A 15109-nucleotide genomic window follows, 5' to 3' on the forward strand; every position below is an offset into this window, starting at 1 on the left:
ATATTCTGAATCTCAAATTCTAAACCTTCTAGAAGTTTGAAAACATAAGCAGATAACTTGTGATATTGGGACTTCTTTCCCTTATCAAGGGCTTTGGCTGATAGAACCAACATGTCTCAATGTCAATTACATGGGGAAGAAATAGTCATCAGAGCGTGTGTGACAAGAAGGTGTTTGAGGTCGTCTCTGGGACTATGGTATGGAATTACATCGGGATCTATAGTAGAATTAATTGGCTGCTTGATACATGCGCCCCCCCCCCCCCCCGCATATCTCCAGTTCCTCATATATGCAAGTGTATGTGACTAGGTCATGTGACCAGGGCTATGGCAGAGAAAAAGCCACTTCTGGACTGGGGCTTTCAATAATTGGATAGGGCTTTGTTAGTCTCTTTCCTGTTGCACCTGAAAGAGATATCTTAGAAGATACTTCAAATATCTAGACCAGGTCACCTGCATGAAAACTCCAAAATTCTACTGGGTACAGAACCACAAGATGTAAAGACGCTGCGTTGCTGAATCACAAGGCACAGCAGACATCCTGTCATCCGGGTGACCTGCACTGGTTATTGTACGAGTGACATACTAACTGTGAAATCACTGAAATTAGAGCATTTGCAACTGCAGTGGGTTGCTTTTACTTGCATGAAAATTAACATTATACTCTCTGGGGGTCCTCCTTGTAGACCGATTCTTTCCAGGCGTTTATGCTCCCCTTTCCTTTACAACTCTGAATCTGGCATAAACTGACAGAAACCCAGCATGGATCACTGCTCTTTTTCTTGCTACACTAGGTGCTGAGTATCTTTAGCCTCCCCGGGTCCATGAAATTATTAGAATCAGTTATGTCATGAGACTCCTATGTTATCTGTCTCCCAGTTAGACTTGATCAGTGAGGAACTATGACAGGTGACAGGCAGGAGGAAGGAGGAGGACTCCTCACTGTGAGACATCCTCAGGTCTGCTGTCCAGGCCAGCAGAAGCTCACTGCATGGGATGTATACAAAGCTTAGAGTCACCAGGATTTCATGATGGAATTCAAACTGAGAAGTGCTTATCTACTTCTAAAAGTCCTAGCTGATCAAATGACTTTGGCTTTCCCCCTCATCCCACATCCCTTCCAAATATGGCATGCACATGCACTGCTAAAATCAAGTCATAAAGACCTGTCCAGTAGAAAACAATTTATTTCTGCAGGTTTCTAGCTGATTCGTAGAAAGATATTTATTTTTATTTTATCATTTTCCCCTAAAAATGACAATATATAAGAAGACATTAAAATACATCAGAGTTTTGAATAAAACTCACAAAACCCCAAAGACTCTACTGGCCCAAATAGGAGCCACTAAGCTGATGTGGCTGCCAAGCCATTCACAGGTGGCTGGAGTCACTGAGAAGATGACTTGAGTTCATCTTATTTTATTAATTTAGATTTAAATTGAAGAACTAAAGAAGGGTAGACATGTAACTGGAGTTTTCTCCAGTCCCGCTCAGACCTGCAGCTGCTCGGACCCAAATAAACACACAGACGCTTATATTATTTAAACTGTTTGGCTTAATGGCTCAGGCTTCTTGTTATCTAGTTCTTATATCTTAAATTAACCCATTTCTATTAATCTATAAGTTGCCACATGGCTCATGGCTTACTGGTACCTTACATCTTGCTTCTCATGGCGGTGGCGGCTAGCAGCATCTCTTGACTCAGCCTTCCACCTCCCAGAATTCTCTTCTCTCCTTATCCCGCCTACACTATACTTCCTGCCTGGCTCCTGGCCAATCAGCATTTTATTTATCAGTCAATTAGAGCAACACACTCACAGCATCACCAGCATAGACAGTTTTCCAATTAGATATGCTTTCATGGTTTTGCAGGAACCATCTCTTGCTTTTGTTGTAGCTCAGCAGATGTGGCAGCAGGTATATTTTTAATACAGGTACTTGCAAATTTATTGTATTGATTGTATGCCTAGATCAGTTTTCAGAATTGTATGAAATTTTTACTTAAAGGCCATAGAGCTATTCCTGAATATATATATAGCCTTATCAGCAGGTGTGGAGATATCTTAGTTCATAGAATAGGTATGTTAAGAAAATATCAAAATTCTACCCTCAATTTCAAAATTCAATTCTCCTCACAGAAACTTGAGGTTCCTAACTGTATAGTCCTTTACTACTCGGGTTATTTATATGGTTTGAAATAAAAAAGGTTCTACAATGAGATAATTTTATGAGGCCAGCTTTGAGCTGAAAAGATCCAAATGTTTCCTTTGGTGTTCCTCAAATAATTCTTTCTGAGCAAACAATTCTTTCTGAGATGCCTCGACATTACCATTAAGGTAGAGTGCCTATAAGGCTGACAACATGTTTCCTGAAGAAAATCCAAATGTATTCTACTAAACTAGATTCCCAATCAAATCAGGAAAATTGAAATTACTCTTAAATACACAACATTCTAGGGAAGAGGGGGATCTGTGACTGGTACATAAAATGAATAAAAAATGTCTTAGTAAAAAATGTACAAATGCAATATATATGCAAATAATATAATAATTTGACAATGAAGTTATTATATTAGTGCAAAAACCACAACATTCTTTCCCTTCTAGCTACTTGAGCTACAGTTCAAAACCTGAGATGACTACACAGATACACCCAAGTCGTTCCATGCCTGTGTCTTTATTAGTTTGATAAAAATGTATAGACTTTTCCACAAATGTAAGGGATAATTGACATGGTCTTACAGAAAATGAAATCCCTCCCAGGACCACGGGGACAGTCCCCATTCCTGAGGGTCCTCTGAGAGCAGCTGGGGTTCTTAGGGGAGAGAGACAGTGACTGTGACCCACCAGAGTGCTGAGACACACGGAGAAGGTACTTTCTGCAAAGTAAAGCTAATGATTCCATGAAACAGCCCACATGTTTCCCTATAATGAGTCACAACCGCGATTTGACGTCTTCCAATATAGACTGTATGGCTCTTTGTTTTTCTTCAGAAAGGACAAGAGACAAAACCTGGAGTGTTTGGGTCCTGTGGATCACGGCAGCACTGCTATGTCTGGAATTTTCTTATAAATATCCTATTGCTCTGAGGCTCACGGGCCGGGCGAAAGCAGCAGGGACAATCTCATTTGCACTTTTATAGTTGTAGGGGGATTTTCAAGAGTGAAAACCATTTTCCATAATATTCTGTATTAACTTAATGGAGCCAATGTACAATTATTACACCTTTCATGCTTTTCTGAAGGCTGACAACTTGGAAGTAATTTTTTTAAAAAAAAAATTGTAAACAAATGCCAACATTAAGAAATTCTTGGGCACTCAAAAGAACTTACTTTGCAACAAATTTTTACTGCTTGTTTGCAGCTTTATGCCTTTTTAAGATTATTTTTTAAACACTATAAATGACTGTTTCTACCCTTGTGAAAACCATTACTTCAAAGGGACATCTTGTGACACTCTTTACGACGTCTAAACAAATATCAGAAAACAAAGTGGAGTCTACCTCTTATTTTGTGTGTGATTAGACAATAAAGAGTATTTTACAAGGGTCTATTTTCAATTTCTAAAGTAAAGGTTCATTTAGTAGTGTTTGAATAATTTCATCTTGCTTCAAATTGGAAAATAAACCAATTTCATTAAAAAAACTTTTGTATATATTTAGAAAAGTTAATTTTGCAGCCCATCTGTGACGTATAGAACAAACCAGGTTCTAGGATTCCAAGAGAGAAAATTTAGGCAAGTTTAAAAATCAGAGGCAATGAGAATGGAATTCAAAGTAGATCTATAGAACTACTGAAATAATTTTATATATAGAGAGAATATAAATAAACATGTACAGGAAACAATAGATACAAACCAAACAGATGGACTGGGGGATACATGAGATAGGGATGGGGATTTATCTGAGGGGTTCAGCTAGCAGTGGCAGGAAGGTGATTCTGGAGCAGTACTCAAGGTGTTCCGCAGATAGTTGGTAGTGACTATTTCCTAGAAAAGACTGCAGGGGAGAATGTTTTAGAGGAGATACATGGGTATCAGTGAGGACTGACAACTCCCTCTAAGCACGAGATTTACACTTGAAAGCTTAGGAGGAACATTCTAGATATTTAGAAAACAGACACATTTAGAGTAAAAACGAAGTTCCTAAGAGTTAGGCAGGGAAGAGAGTAAAGTATTAAATAGTTTATATTTACTTAGGAGATTTATATTTACGTAGGAGAGGGCATTGGCTTCCGTGAAAACTGGCTCTAGAGAGGTAAAACTGTGCCACACCAATTTCATTTCCTCACAGTAGCAAGGATGGCTAGTGAGAGCTAACCGAGAGGAAACAACAGATACAAAACAAACCGAAGTTAAAATTGGTCAGGCATGAAAGAACAAAAACCCTGGAATGCTAATTTGATAAAGGATTGGGCAAGATAAGGGTCCATGTTGGTACAACTTCTTTTAAAGGACAAGCTTTGCATCCTAAACAAATCTTTCACAATTGTGTGAGGTAGATAAAAAAACAGAATTTGACTGCCAAGAAATGAGCATTTGCTGAATCAAAACAGAAAATCAGACATAGTCTTTAAAGCCTCAATTTCTTGGGGATATCTAAAAATAAGGAAGTCAACTAGTCCCCACAGACGAGTGTTTGGCCCGTTTATTCCATATTCATCTTTCTTTTTTTTATTAAAAAAATCTGTGTATGGGTGTTTTGCCTGCATGTACACCTATGCTCCACATGTGTGCAGTCCTCCCAGGACAAGAAGAGGGAACTGGAATCGCAGTCAGTTGTGAGCCTTCATGTGGGTACTGGAATCAAACCTCTGATCTTTTGGAAGGGCAGCCATTGCTCTTAACTCCTGAGCGCCCTCCCTCTAGCTCGCCATACTCATCTTTTAAAGTATTATGGGAGAAGGTATGGATTAATTTCCAGTGGGGACATGTAGAGAACTAATAGCAACCTAAATACAGTAAACATAAGTCACATGATACAACAGCACAGAGAAACATTACTACTCTAAAATGCAAGTAGGTACATTGCAACCATCTCTCACAGTGTGTGTGTGTGTGTGTGTGTGTGTGTGTGTGTGTGTGTGTGTGTGTGTGTGTGTGTGTTGGGGGGATACATTTCAAACAGGTGAAGTTCAATTGATTTTCCAAATTTTTATCTTTTCTTAGGATTCTGTTCTGGGTTACTATCAAAATACGAAAAGCTTTGGATTCAGACAAAACTTATTTCAAAACCCGACGATATTACCTACCCACTATATGATCTTGGACAAGAAATCCAAACCTTCCTGTTTCTTTTTCTGGAGAAGTGATACTTGGCCATTTGCAGTGGGGATTGAATAAGACCCTGTATGTAAAACGCTTGGTATCTTTATTTCTTCAGTAAACATTAGCTCCTTTCCATCCACTTCTGATTCCTACCTTTTCTTCCTTTTCCCTCTGCAACTGCTCAAAGAACTTGGAAGGAAAGGTAAAATAAGGCCGAGAACAAAGCCCTGCCTTATGAAGCAGGAAAAGGAACAGCTGCACTTCCTTATACACTTAAGCCCCTGCTAAAGGTTCTCTCACTCCACAAAAACCCATTCACACTCATTTGGCATTCTCATGGCATTTCACAGGTTGTGTGTGTGTGTGTGTGTGTGTGTGTGTGTGTGTGTGTGTGTGAAATGTCAATTAGCTGTACCAAAGAGCCTCCTTGACAAGTGGCATCTAAAACTAAGTGTTTTTAGCCACACATATCGGGTAAAACACAGCACAAACATGATCATCTTACAAATGCTTCAACAATAGCCATTCCAACACATCGGCTTACAAGTGCAAACTTGGACTGGAAGAAAAGTAGCCTCCATTCTTACAGATTTGTTCAGTTTTCCTAAGTAAAGAAAAACCAATTTCCTAGCATGCTCTATAACATCTCGATAACAATTTAGCACCTACACATAAAGAAAGAGTCAGGGATTATAAAATCACTTAAAATGTATTTATTTCTAGACTGAGCAGCCATAAGTCTTTGAGGATTAATTTCACGCTGAGGGTTAAATTTCCTTTCATGATAGGCTAACCATTGCCTGGGGCTTCGAAGATAATGAACCTGCCAAGGGATTAGCGAGGAAACACTCGTGTTATTACAGAGTAGGTACACTTCCCTTTCTGACCAAGTTCATCCTACGGGACATTAACAAATTATTCCGTCTCTCTGCCCACATTTCAATATAATGTGAGCCAGCAAGTGACCCCAAACCAATAGGACAGGAGATAAGATCTCCTCAGTGCACGAGTGTCTATTAAACTTGTCTGCAAGAGCTAGACCTCCCGCTGGGAAGCACAAGGCATTTTATCTCCACGGGGGCCCCTGCCTCCCTGCAGAAAGCTTTCCAAGGTCATAAAGACTAACTGGACACAAAGCCAAGAGGTAGGAAAGTCTTAACGTAAACAGTAAGCATGGAAAAGACGTTTTAAAAGCAAACTTAGAAGGATCAAAACATCTTCTAAATAATCTGTTAAAATACATTGTAACATGTTCAGAGGGATTTCTGATGTACGTAAAATCAGCAGACATCATTTTAAATAATAGAGATGTTCATAGATGTCCAATTTTGTGCTTCCCTCCACATTATTTCTCAGAAGACCAACTGCATTGGCTTGAGTTTGCAAGGGAGCATGCTCCTCCTGTGGGATGGCCCTCACGTCTCTGAAGGGCACTCACCATAGTCGGTTCTGCTTTGTAGGTGTCTTAGTTCTACGGCTTGCCTTGTCTTCCTCAGGGAGAGGAGTTCACGGTATCTTACTTTTGGATGGCTCTATTGTCTTCCCAGACTGGACACCTAGTGACTATTTCCCAAGTGAACTCTAAGCAATTCCTACATTTGATTACAGTTTTCTGCCACTGTTCAATGAACGGAGGAGAACCATTCAAGGGCTATGCAGAATATGTGGTTCCCGTGAGCCAGGAAGTTATAACTTAGGAATGTTTCATATAAATTAAGAATGCTCTTATTAGGAAGCTACTCTTTCAGTAAATGGGATAACCGTTTTTAAAGCCAGAGCTGCTACATCTCTAATTGGTTACTACACAGTCCCCGGGACAATGTAGAATATTTGGGGAGTCGTTGATATTTGTTACAGCCCATGTTGATGCAAAAGTACAATCTTGTAGCAACATAGGTTTCATACTGTGTAGATCAGTATACTTCCATGAAAAATTCTCTTTTGAAGAAAAGTAGATAATGCTTCTATAAATTTGCTCTCTTGTCAGCATGAAGATTGTAGAATTGGGCCCATGATAATGTTGTTGCATTTCATGTATATTCTTTGACTAACAGTCTGTAACTCTCAAATACAAATATATTGGAAGTTACTATGAAATACTGTGTAGTGAAGATGCCTCCATCTTTGACTAAGGTTTCTGGCTTCTCCAACACGGAAGCACCATGTATATCTGTGGGCATCAGGGTATCTGGGTAAAGAAGTAAATGGGTATCAGAGAAAATGAATGTAGGCATTAAGTGTAGTCGTCTTCATAAAAAAAGAGAGAAAGAGAGACGACAACAATGAGAAAAACTTACATAAAATATATTTTTGCTTTAAAAAATGTGAGACAAGAAAAATATTTTTGTTTTAAATCTTTTATTGCTTCACCCAACTCTTCCCAGACCTGCCCTCTTCCCTACACACACTAATTAGTGCTGAACTTTTTAAAGTGTGGCCTTCCACTGGAGTGTGATCAACTTAACCAGGGGCTATACTTTTAGAGAAAACCGACTCTCCCTCTTCTAGCAGCTGTCAGTTGCTAATAGCTCCCGAGCTAGTGGTGGGACTTCATGCCCCACTCCCATCTCCAAGCTAGGGTTTGATCTGGTTTAGGTTTGAACAGGCTTTGTGTATGGTGTCACAACCATGTTAGTTCCTATGAGTAGCCACCCTGCTGTGTCCAGAGGACACTGTTCCTCGCGTTTATTTACAGCCTATGGCTCTTACAACCCAATCAGAAAGTGGTAAGTTATTCTTATGATACTCATGCCACGGTCGCACCAGTGTGCATGTCTGGACAGACAGAACGTTGTGGCTTACAACGTTCACATCTGATGATTAGTTTTGTCCTCTGGTAGCATGCACAGAATCGTCCAGCACTATAAAAGCTAATCACACCACTACATGAAGAGCTGCAGGCAGTCAATGGCTTCTGAGAGGGGGATGTGCTCACTAACAGGATATCTAATCCTGGATATTCAGCTCTAAACACTATTGTTATAAGCAATAATAATTATAGAAGAGGTCAGAATTGTGAGAGAGGAGCACAGGACATTGGCAGAGGTAGAGGGCAAAGTAGGGTGGAAATTAGATAGAGTAATCAAATATGGAATTGAAAGAAACTTAAAATTATAAAGAAGTAAAATGTATTTTAACTTTTTTAATTGAGAAAAAATTCATACAATATTTTTAATCATGCTTTCACCTTCCCTAACTCCTCCCGGATCTTCCCTACCTCCTTGCCATCCTAATCTACCCTCTTTCTTTCTTTTTGTATTTAGAAAACAAGCAAACAAAAAAGCCAAATGAAACAACAATAAAAACAAAAAAAAAGAAGCTCAAACACATGTATCCCATATACCATACATATACATACGTACACATACACCTCCAAAGAAACACAAAAATCAGGAAACCATCATATACAAACAAAACACTAGTAAGACAAAAAAAAAATGCCCAAACAAAGCAAAATAAGACAAAGAATCTACAAAAGTATCATTGAGTTCATTTTGTGTTGGCCAACTACAGCTAGGCATGAGGCTTACCCTGAAGTGTGGTTAATATACCCAGTGGCACTACAATGGAGAAAAAATTTTCTTTGCAAATGGGTGTCAATGGCAGAGGAATTATTGATTAGGAGTGGGGAACTCATATCCACTTCTTCTTAGCACTGTGACCCTGTCTGGCTTGATCCTGTGCAGACCCTACACATGTGTCTGTGAGCTCATATGTGCATCGGTCCTGTTGTATCTGGAGGACACTGTTTCCTTGGTGTCATCACTCCTTCTGACTCCTAGAATCTTTCTGCCTCCTCTTCAACCTGGCTCCCTGAGCCCTGAGGGGATGGATTTGAGAAAGACATCCTATTTAGGACTGAGGGCTCCAAAATCTGTCCAGTTGTGGGTCTTTATGTTAGTTCACATCTACTGTGACAAAAAGTTTCTCTGATGGGGGTTGAGTGAGACATTACTCTATGTGTACAGCAGAACGTCATTGGGAGTCACTTTATTGCTCTGTTCCTTTAGTAGAACAACAGTACTTAGTTTTCTCCTAGGCCCACCCATGGGCTATCTAGTCTCAGGTTCTTGGTCACCTAAGCAGGGTCAGGCATGAGTTCCATCTCATGGAGTGTGCCTTAAATCCAATCACAAAGTGGTTGGTTACTCCAAAACATTTGCGCCACTATTACATCAGAATTTTTTGCAGGCAGGTTGCCATTACAAGTTACAGGGTTTGTACCTGGGTTGATGGTTACCTTTCTCCTCTTGTGGCATATAGAACACCTTCTTGTAACATGAATGCTAGTCAGGGGAGGGGTGGTGTGGTGTAAAGTTTCTAGGTAGGCACCAGCTTGATTTCTCCATGTTCACTGAGATATATTGGCGCTGTCTTCAGCAATAGGGCCTTACCATCAGTTTTAATAAAGTATCCAAAAGCCTTGGCAATAATCTGTCATGTTTAGGGGTTTTTATGGGGTACCTTGGGCAGTGAATCAAGTAGATCTAGCCCATTCTTAGCACAGGAGGTTTTAGTTGGTAATGAGATCTGTCTAGTTGGGCATTGTCTTCTCCATTATTTGATGATGCCATTTAGATTTATTTCATATATGTATATATTTTAGGAAGCTTCTATAGTAGTAGGTTTCCATATGGCTTCTCAAATAGACTTTAGTGTTAGCTGTCACTCCCCACATCCCCTCCCTTCCTTCCCTCTTCCATTTCCCTATGTATTTAATCCTCCCACTCCAGCCTCTCTTCCTGTCTCTCCATAACAACATATTCTATTTCTCCTTTGACCTAGTCCTTTACTAAGCCCCTAACTTTTGTGGTTATACAGCTTGTATTGTGCATTCTGAAAGCTTAAAAGCTAACATCCACACATAAGAGAAAATATACAATATTTGTCTTTTGGGGTCTGGGTTAGCTCACTCAGAATGATTTTTTTCTAGCTCTACCCATTTACCATTGAATTTCATAATTTATTTTTTAACACCTGATTAATATTCTATTGTGTAAATGTATCACATTTTTTTCAACCACTCATCAGTTGATGGACATCTAGGCTGTTTCCAATTTCTGGGTATAATGAATAGGGCAGCAATGAACATGGATAAGTGTCTCTGTAGTAGAATGTAGAGTCCTTTGAGTATATGCCCAAGAGTGGTAGAGATGAATATAGATGTAGATCTATTTCAAACGTCCTGAGAAACTGTCCCACTGATTTACATAATGTATAAGTTTGCACTTCCACCAGAAATGAAGAAGTGTTCTCCTTTCTCTATATCTTTACCAGCACAAACTGTCATTTATTGTATTGATCATGGCCATTCTAACTGGTATAAGATGAAAACTCAAAGTACTTTTAATTTGCATCTCCCTGATAGCTTAGGGTGTTGAACATTTCTTTACATGTTTCTCAGTCATTTATGTTTCATCTTCTGAGAACTCTCTGCTTAGTTATATATTCTATTTTTTTCTGTCCATTTTTTAATTCGTATATTTTAGATATTAACCCTGTACTGGATGTGTAATTAGTAAAAATATTTTCCCATTCTATGGGCTGATGCTTTGCTTGAATAAAGGTGTCCTTTACTGTGTGGAAGTTTTTCGGTATTGTGAGGTCCCACTCACTAAGCTGATGTCAGTGCCTGTGTTAATGGTGATCTGTTCAGAAAGTCTTTTCCTGTGCCGATGAGCTCAGGGCTATTCCCCATTTTCTCCTCTGTCAGATTCAGTGTGTCTGGCCCTATGGTGAGGTCTTTGACTTTGACTTTGGAGTTGAGTTTTGTGCACGGTGATAAGTATGGATCTATTTATATTCTTCTATATGTAGTCATCCAGTTTGATCAGCATCACTTATTGAAGATACTGTCTTTTTTTGGTGTTTATTTTTGGCTTTTTTTTGTCAAAAATTAGGTCTCTATAGGTATGAAGACTTACGTCAATTTGATGGACAATTTGATTCCACTGATTTTTTTTCTTTTTTAAAGAAAGGAGGAATTTAAAAAGACAAGAGAAGAGAAGGCTCAGATTATGTGTCAGCACAGAGGACTTTGGAAAGAAGTCATGCTAGTGTCCTAAACTTCCTCAGGAGAGGAGAAAGCACATCCATTTGCTGAGTGATGGGCAGTGTGCAGCTGGAGGACCATGAAGTGGTGTCCAGGCAAGCCAGCACTTGCTGCAGAAGTTGTGGGGACCCACAGAAGCTCCCTAGTAAGACCTTCCTCAAGGTCAGAGAATTTGAGCTTGCTTTACCCAGCAGGGCTGCATCATGGGATGATTTGGTCAAAGGCATGGTTACCAAGTGTTTTGAAGGGTCTACACTTGGCTATATGTTGTGCTTTCATCTTGAAAGGGGGAGGTCTTTTGCCTCTCCCCTGGGTAGTGTATAAAAGCCCATTAGAATAAATCTTGAGGAGGCTGGGTGTTGACCCAGGGTCCTCTCGAAGTTATCCTGTGTCTCTGTCTTTCTCATCATCTAGGCCTGTATTTCTATCTAATATTTCCTCATTTTTCTCCCCCTGCAAGAACCCTTTAACAGGTCAGAGTTGAACTCTGACAGGAAGTAAAGTGGATCTTTTAAAAAAAGATGATAATTAGAATTTTTGTCAAGTTGTAGTGAGACCAGAGAACATGACATGAAACTTAGGGTCATGTGTGACTGAAAGGGCTGGTTAAGCATGTTCAAGTGAGAGTCATATGAAGTCAGAAGGGAGTGGGAGACTTGAAGAGTGAGCTGCAGGGCAGCTCTTCTGAAGAGATGGAGCACACACAGAAGACAGCAATCTAAGATTGAGCAGAGTGAGGATTCCACATCTGACATTAGGAAGTGACCGCCGGGACAGGGTTAGCACTGAGGGAAGGCTGAGGGCAGTGTAGGAAGTGAGAGAACACAAGGTGAGCTCTCTGGTTGCACTGAGTGAGGTTAAAAGCCTAATGATGTCATTGAAAACAGGTTCTGCTGTCACTGAGGGTGTTAGAGGTATGCCCAGTGAGTGCTGCAAAGTTGGTGAGTCTTGGTGAGATCAGAAGTTACCCTGTCAGATCCACCTGATTGGAGAGCATGAGGTGGTGTGGACACCCCGAATGTGTAGCTCCTTGGTCTATTGGAGACTTCTCTATCTGTACTGTTCTGGTCTTCCAGAGCTGAAGGTTGGCCTTGTAGCATTGGAAGACTTTCCAGCACTGTGATTTCACTTTCCAGCTGTGGTGTCCCAGTGCTTTTCCTTGGGAATGATCCAGTCTTCACTTCTATCTCAAGTTCTCTGTACCAGGGCAGCAGGACTTGCAGATGGGCTCCACAAATCACATTGCCATTCCAGAGTCAGCAGAGGTGCCTGAGGTCTGCTATTGTTGCCGCTTTCCCTGGGAAGGGCTAGTGTGGACAAGTGGTTTTATGGTCACAGTCCTTGAATCTGGTACCAGAAACACCCAAGCCATCACGAAGGGACTCAAGTCAACCAGGAGACAGAATGCAGGGGCTGAGAATGACTAGTGGTGGGCAAAGTGGATACATCTCTCAGGATCCTCACCCAGCTTCCCCTGTAGGTGAGGTTTCCTGAGGTGGAGTTCATCTGAAGAACAGAGCAGCCCAGATGCATGTCAGAATTTCTCAACTCCTGGAAGAGTGAGAGAAGTACTACTAAAAATCTCACCAAAGCAACCCCTTCATAAGAACCAGCAGCTGCATAGCCCAGTTGGGGTCTTTGGGAAGCCACATGGGGACATGTGACACATGCTCTTTCTGCAGGTATCCACCTTGTTTCTACTTAAGATTATGCACCATCTGCTAAATGAAGAGCACTGTTGTGTGGATTTACAAAGCATGGCTAGTCTGATCTCTCCCTGACAAGCTGCAGCCTGCTGAGGTAACCTGGCTAGGGTGTGTAGACCAAGATTTAGGAAAGGTCCTGTATCCTTTTCTGTGGTCCAGTCCACAGAAAATCAGTTTAAGAGACATGAAAATTTTAATTTCAGGGAGTTTGGAAGGTATGACAAGATCATTGTTAGAACTGATTTATATTGCTTTGCATAAAAGTCTGTGTATATTTTCATGGAGACAATTGGTACACCAGCCAATGTTCTTGTTCGAGGTAATGTAAAAGGATGATGCTTCTCAGCAGGGGTTAGGTCTCCAGAAGTCTCACTCACTTCTTAGTAGAAGTGAAACATGTCTTTCCATCTCAATAGAAGTTTTAATTAGTTGAGTACACTAACCAGTAACTAGGCTCTTAATGGAATTTCAAGTTGTTACAGTGTTTGTATCATTACCTTGTTCAACACGCCACTTCAGGTGGAGTGTGCATTCTAATCTGCCAAAAAGCACTTGGCTGAATGAAGCTCTTTAATCTACATAATTACTGTAAATACCGTGTTTAGTAGATTTTCACTTGGTGTTTCTTTTAAAGTACTCACTGGAAGTTTATCCAAGATCACTTGCTCATAATTATTTACCATTTTCCATATGAAAGTTATTAACCTTAATTAAAATGCATTTACAGTTAAACATGATGGGGCTCTTGTTGAAATTATATTGACAAATTGCGTTACAAAGCCTCATAGTGGTAGCACACTTAACTCATCTCTTACACCAAAATTCAGAAACAGGTAACATTTGCACTTATATAAAAGGCAGAACTCTTAAGATATCTAACACAAGAAGGACATTGTTTCTAGAGTACACAGAACTGGGAACAAAAGGAATCTTGCTGTGGACTTCATTTGGCCAGGAAATCATCTTCATAACTTAAAAACTGACAAGAGGGGACTAACCTGACTTTGACGTAGCTCAGTTTTGTAGAGGGCCACCCTCTAGCACTAAATGATAACTTTGGCTCTAAAAAGTTAAATTTATCTCTGTGAAAATGATTCTTCCATTTGCAATTAAATCTAGCCACGTCGTGACAAATACAACTGGGAGAGAGGTCCCAACAGAAGAATATGTATTTTCTGGAGCTGCAGAAAGATCTCTGTAACTTCTGGACGACAGCTGAAAGTCAAGGACATGAGGAGCAGGAAGTATCTCCAAGCCTCAGCTCTTCCATAGCAACACAAAGGCAGGCTTCCACAAGGAAGCGGGCCTCACAGAATGAACTCCACCAGAATGTTCTTTGACAGGCTTCATGGTCACATCTCTGAGGAAAAGTGAACTCAGTCAGAAATAAAAGCATTTCAATTTTTTATATAATATATTTTATACAGAAAATTAGTATTTTTCCCTACCCAACTCCTGGCGGATCCCCCACTTTAAGCAAGCAAGTAAGCAAACAAACAAACAAACAAAAAAGCCACAAACTGAACTAAACAAAGCATGGAGTCCATTTAGTGTTGGCCCTGAGCAAGAGGGCTTCCCTGGGATGTGGTTGATACACTCAGTGTCACATCACTCAAGACAACTGATTTTCCCTGTCCACCCAGCTATGGATTGCAAATAGTTCCTTGGTTAGGGGCAAGACTTTGTGTCCACTTCCCTGTCTCCAAAGCACCGTGTTTTTCAATTGATCAAATTATCTTTCTTAAGTTATCACCAAGGAGAGCCAAGCCTTCGCTGTGACCGGAGAGGAGACCTGATTTTCTGGTCGTCATTCCCACAGGCTTTACAACAGCTTCCAGATCTGACATTCCATTTCCATTTCTGCTAGTTTTCCAGCACAAGGCATATGGTAATCTACAAATATCCTTATTAAGTAACTCCAACCTCTCTGCTCACTCATATTTGCTATGTTAAGTGTGACTCTCACTGACTATCTGTGGTAGTTCTCTTCTGCCCAGTCCCACCAGAGCCAGATGTGCCAGGGGTGCAGGATCCTCCAGCATCAACCCCATCTCACCCATCATTTCAGTTTCTGCTCTTCTCTAACT

General features: G+C 40.4%; 1 protein-coding gene across 1 annotated transcript in view; it reads right to left on the reverse strand.

Annotated features, from left to right (window-relative positions):
- Slc25a21 (solute carrier family 25 member 21) overlaps nucleotides 1-15109 on the reverse strand; it is a 482653-nt gene that overhangs the window by 149921 nt on the left and 317623 nt on the right. The gene's annotated exons all lie outside the window — the stretch shown is intronic.

This window comes from Peromyscus eremicus, chromosome 14 (genome assembly GCF_949786415.1).
Source record: "Peromyscus eremicus chromosome 14, PerEre_H2_v1, whole genome shotgun sequence".
Taxonomy (NCBI): domain Eukaryota; kingdom Metazoa; phylum Chordata; class Mammalia; order Rodentia; family Cricetidae; genus Peromyscus; species Peromyscus eremicus.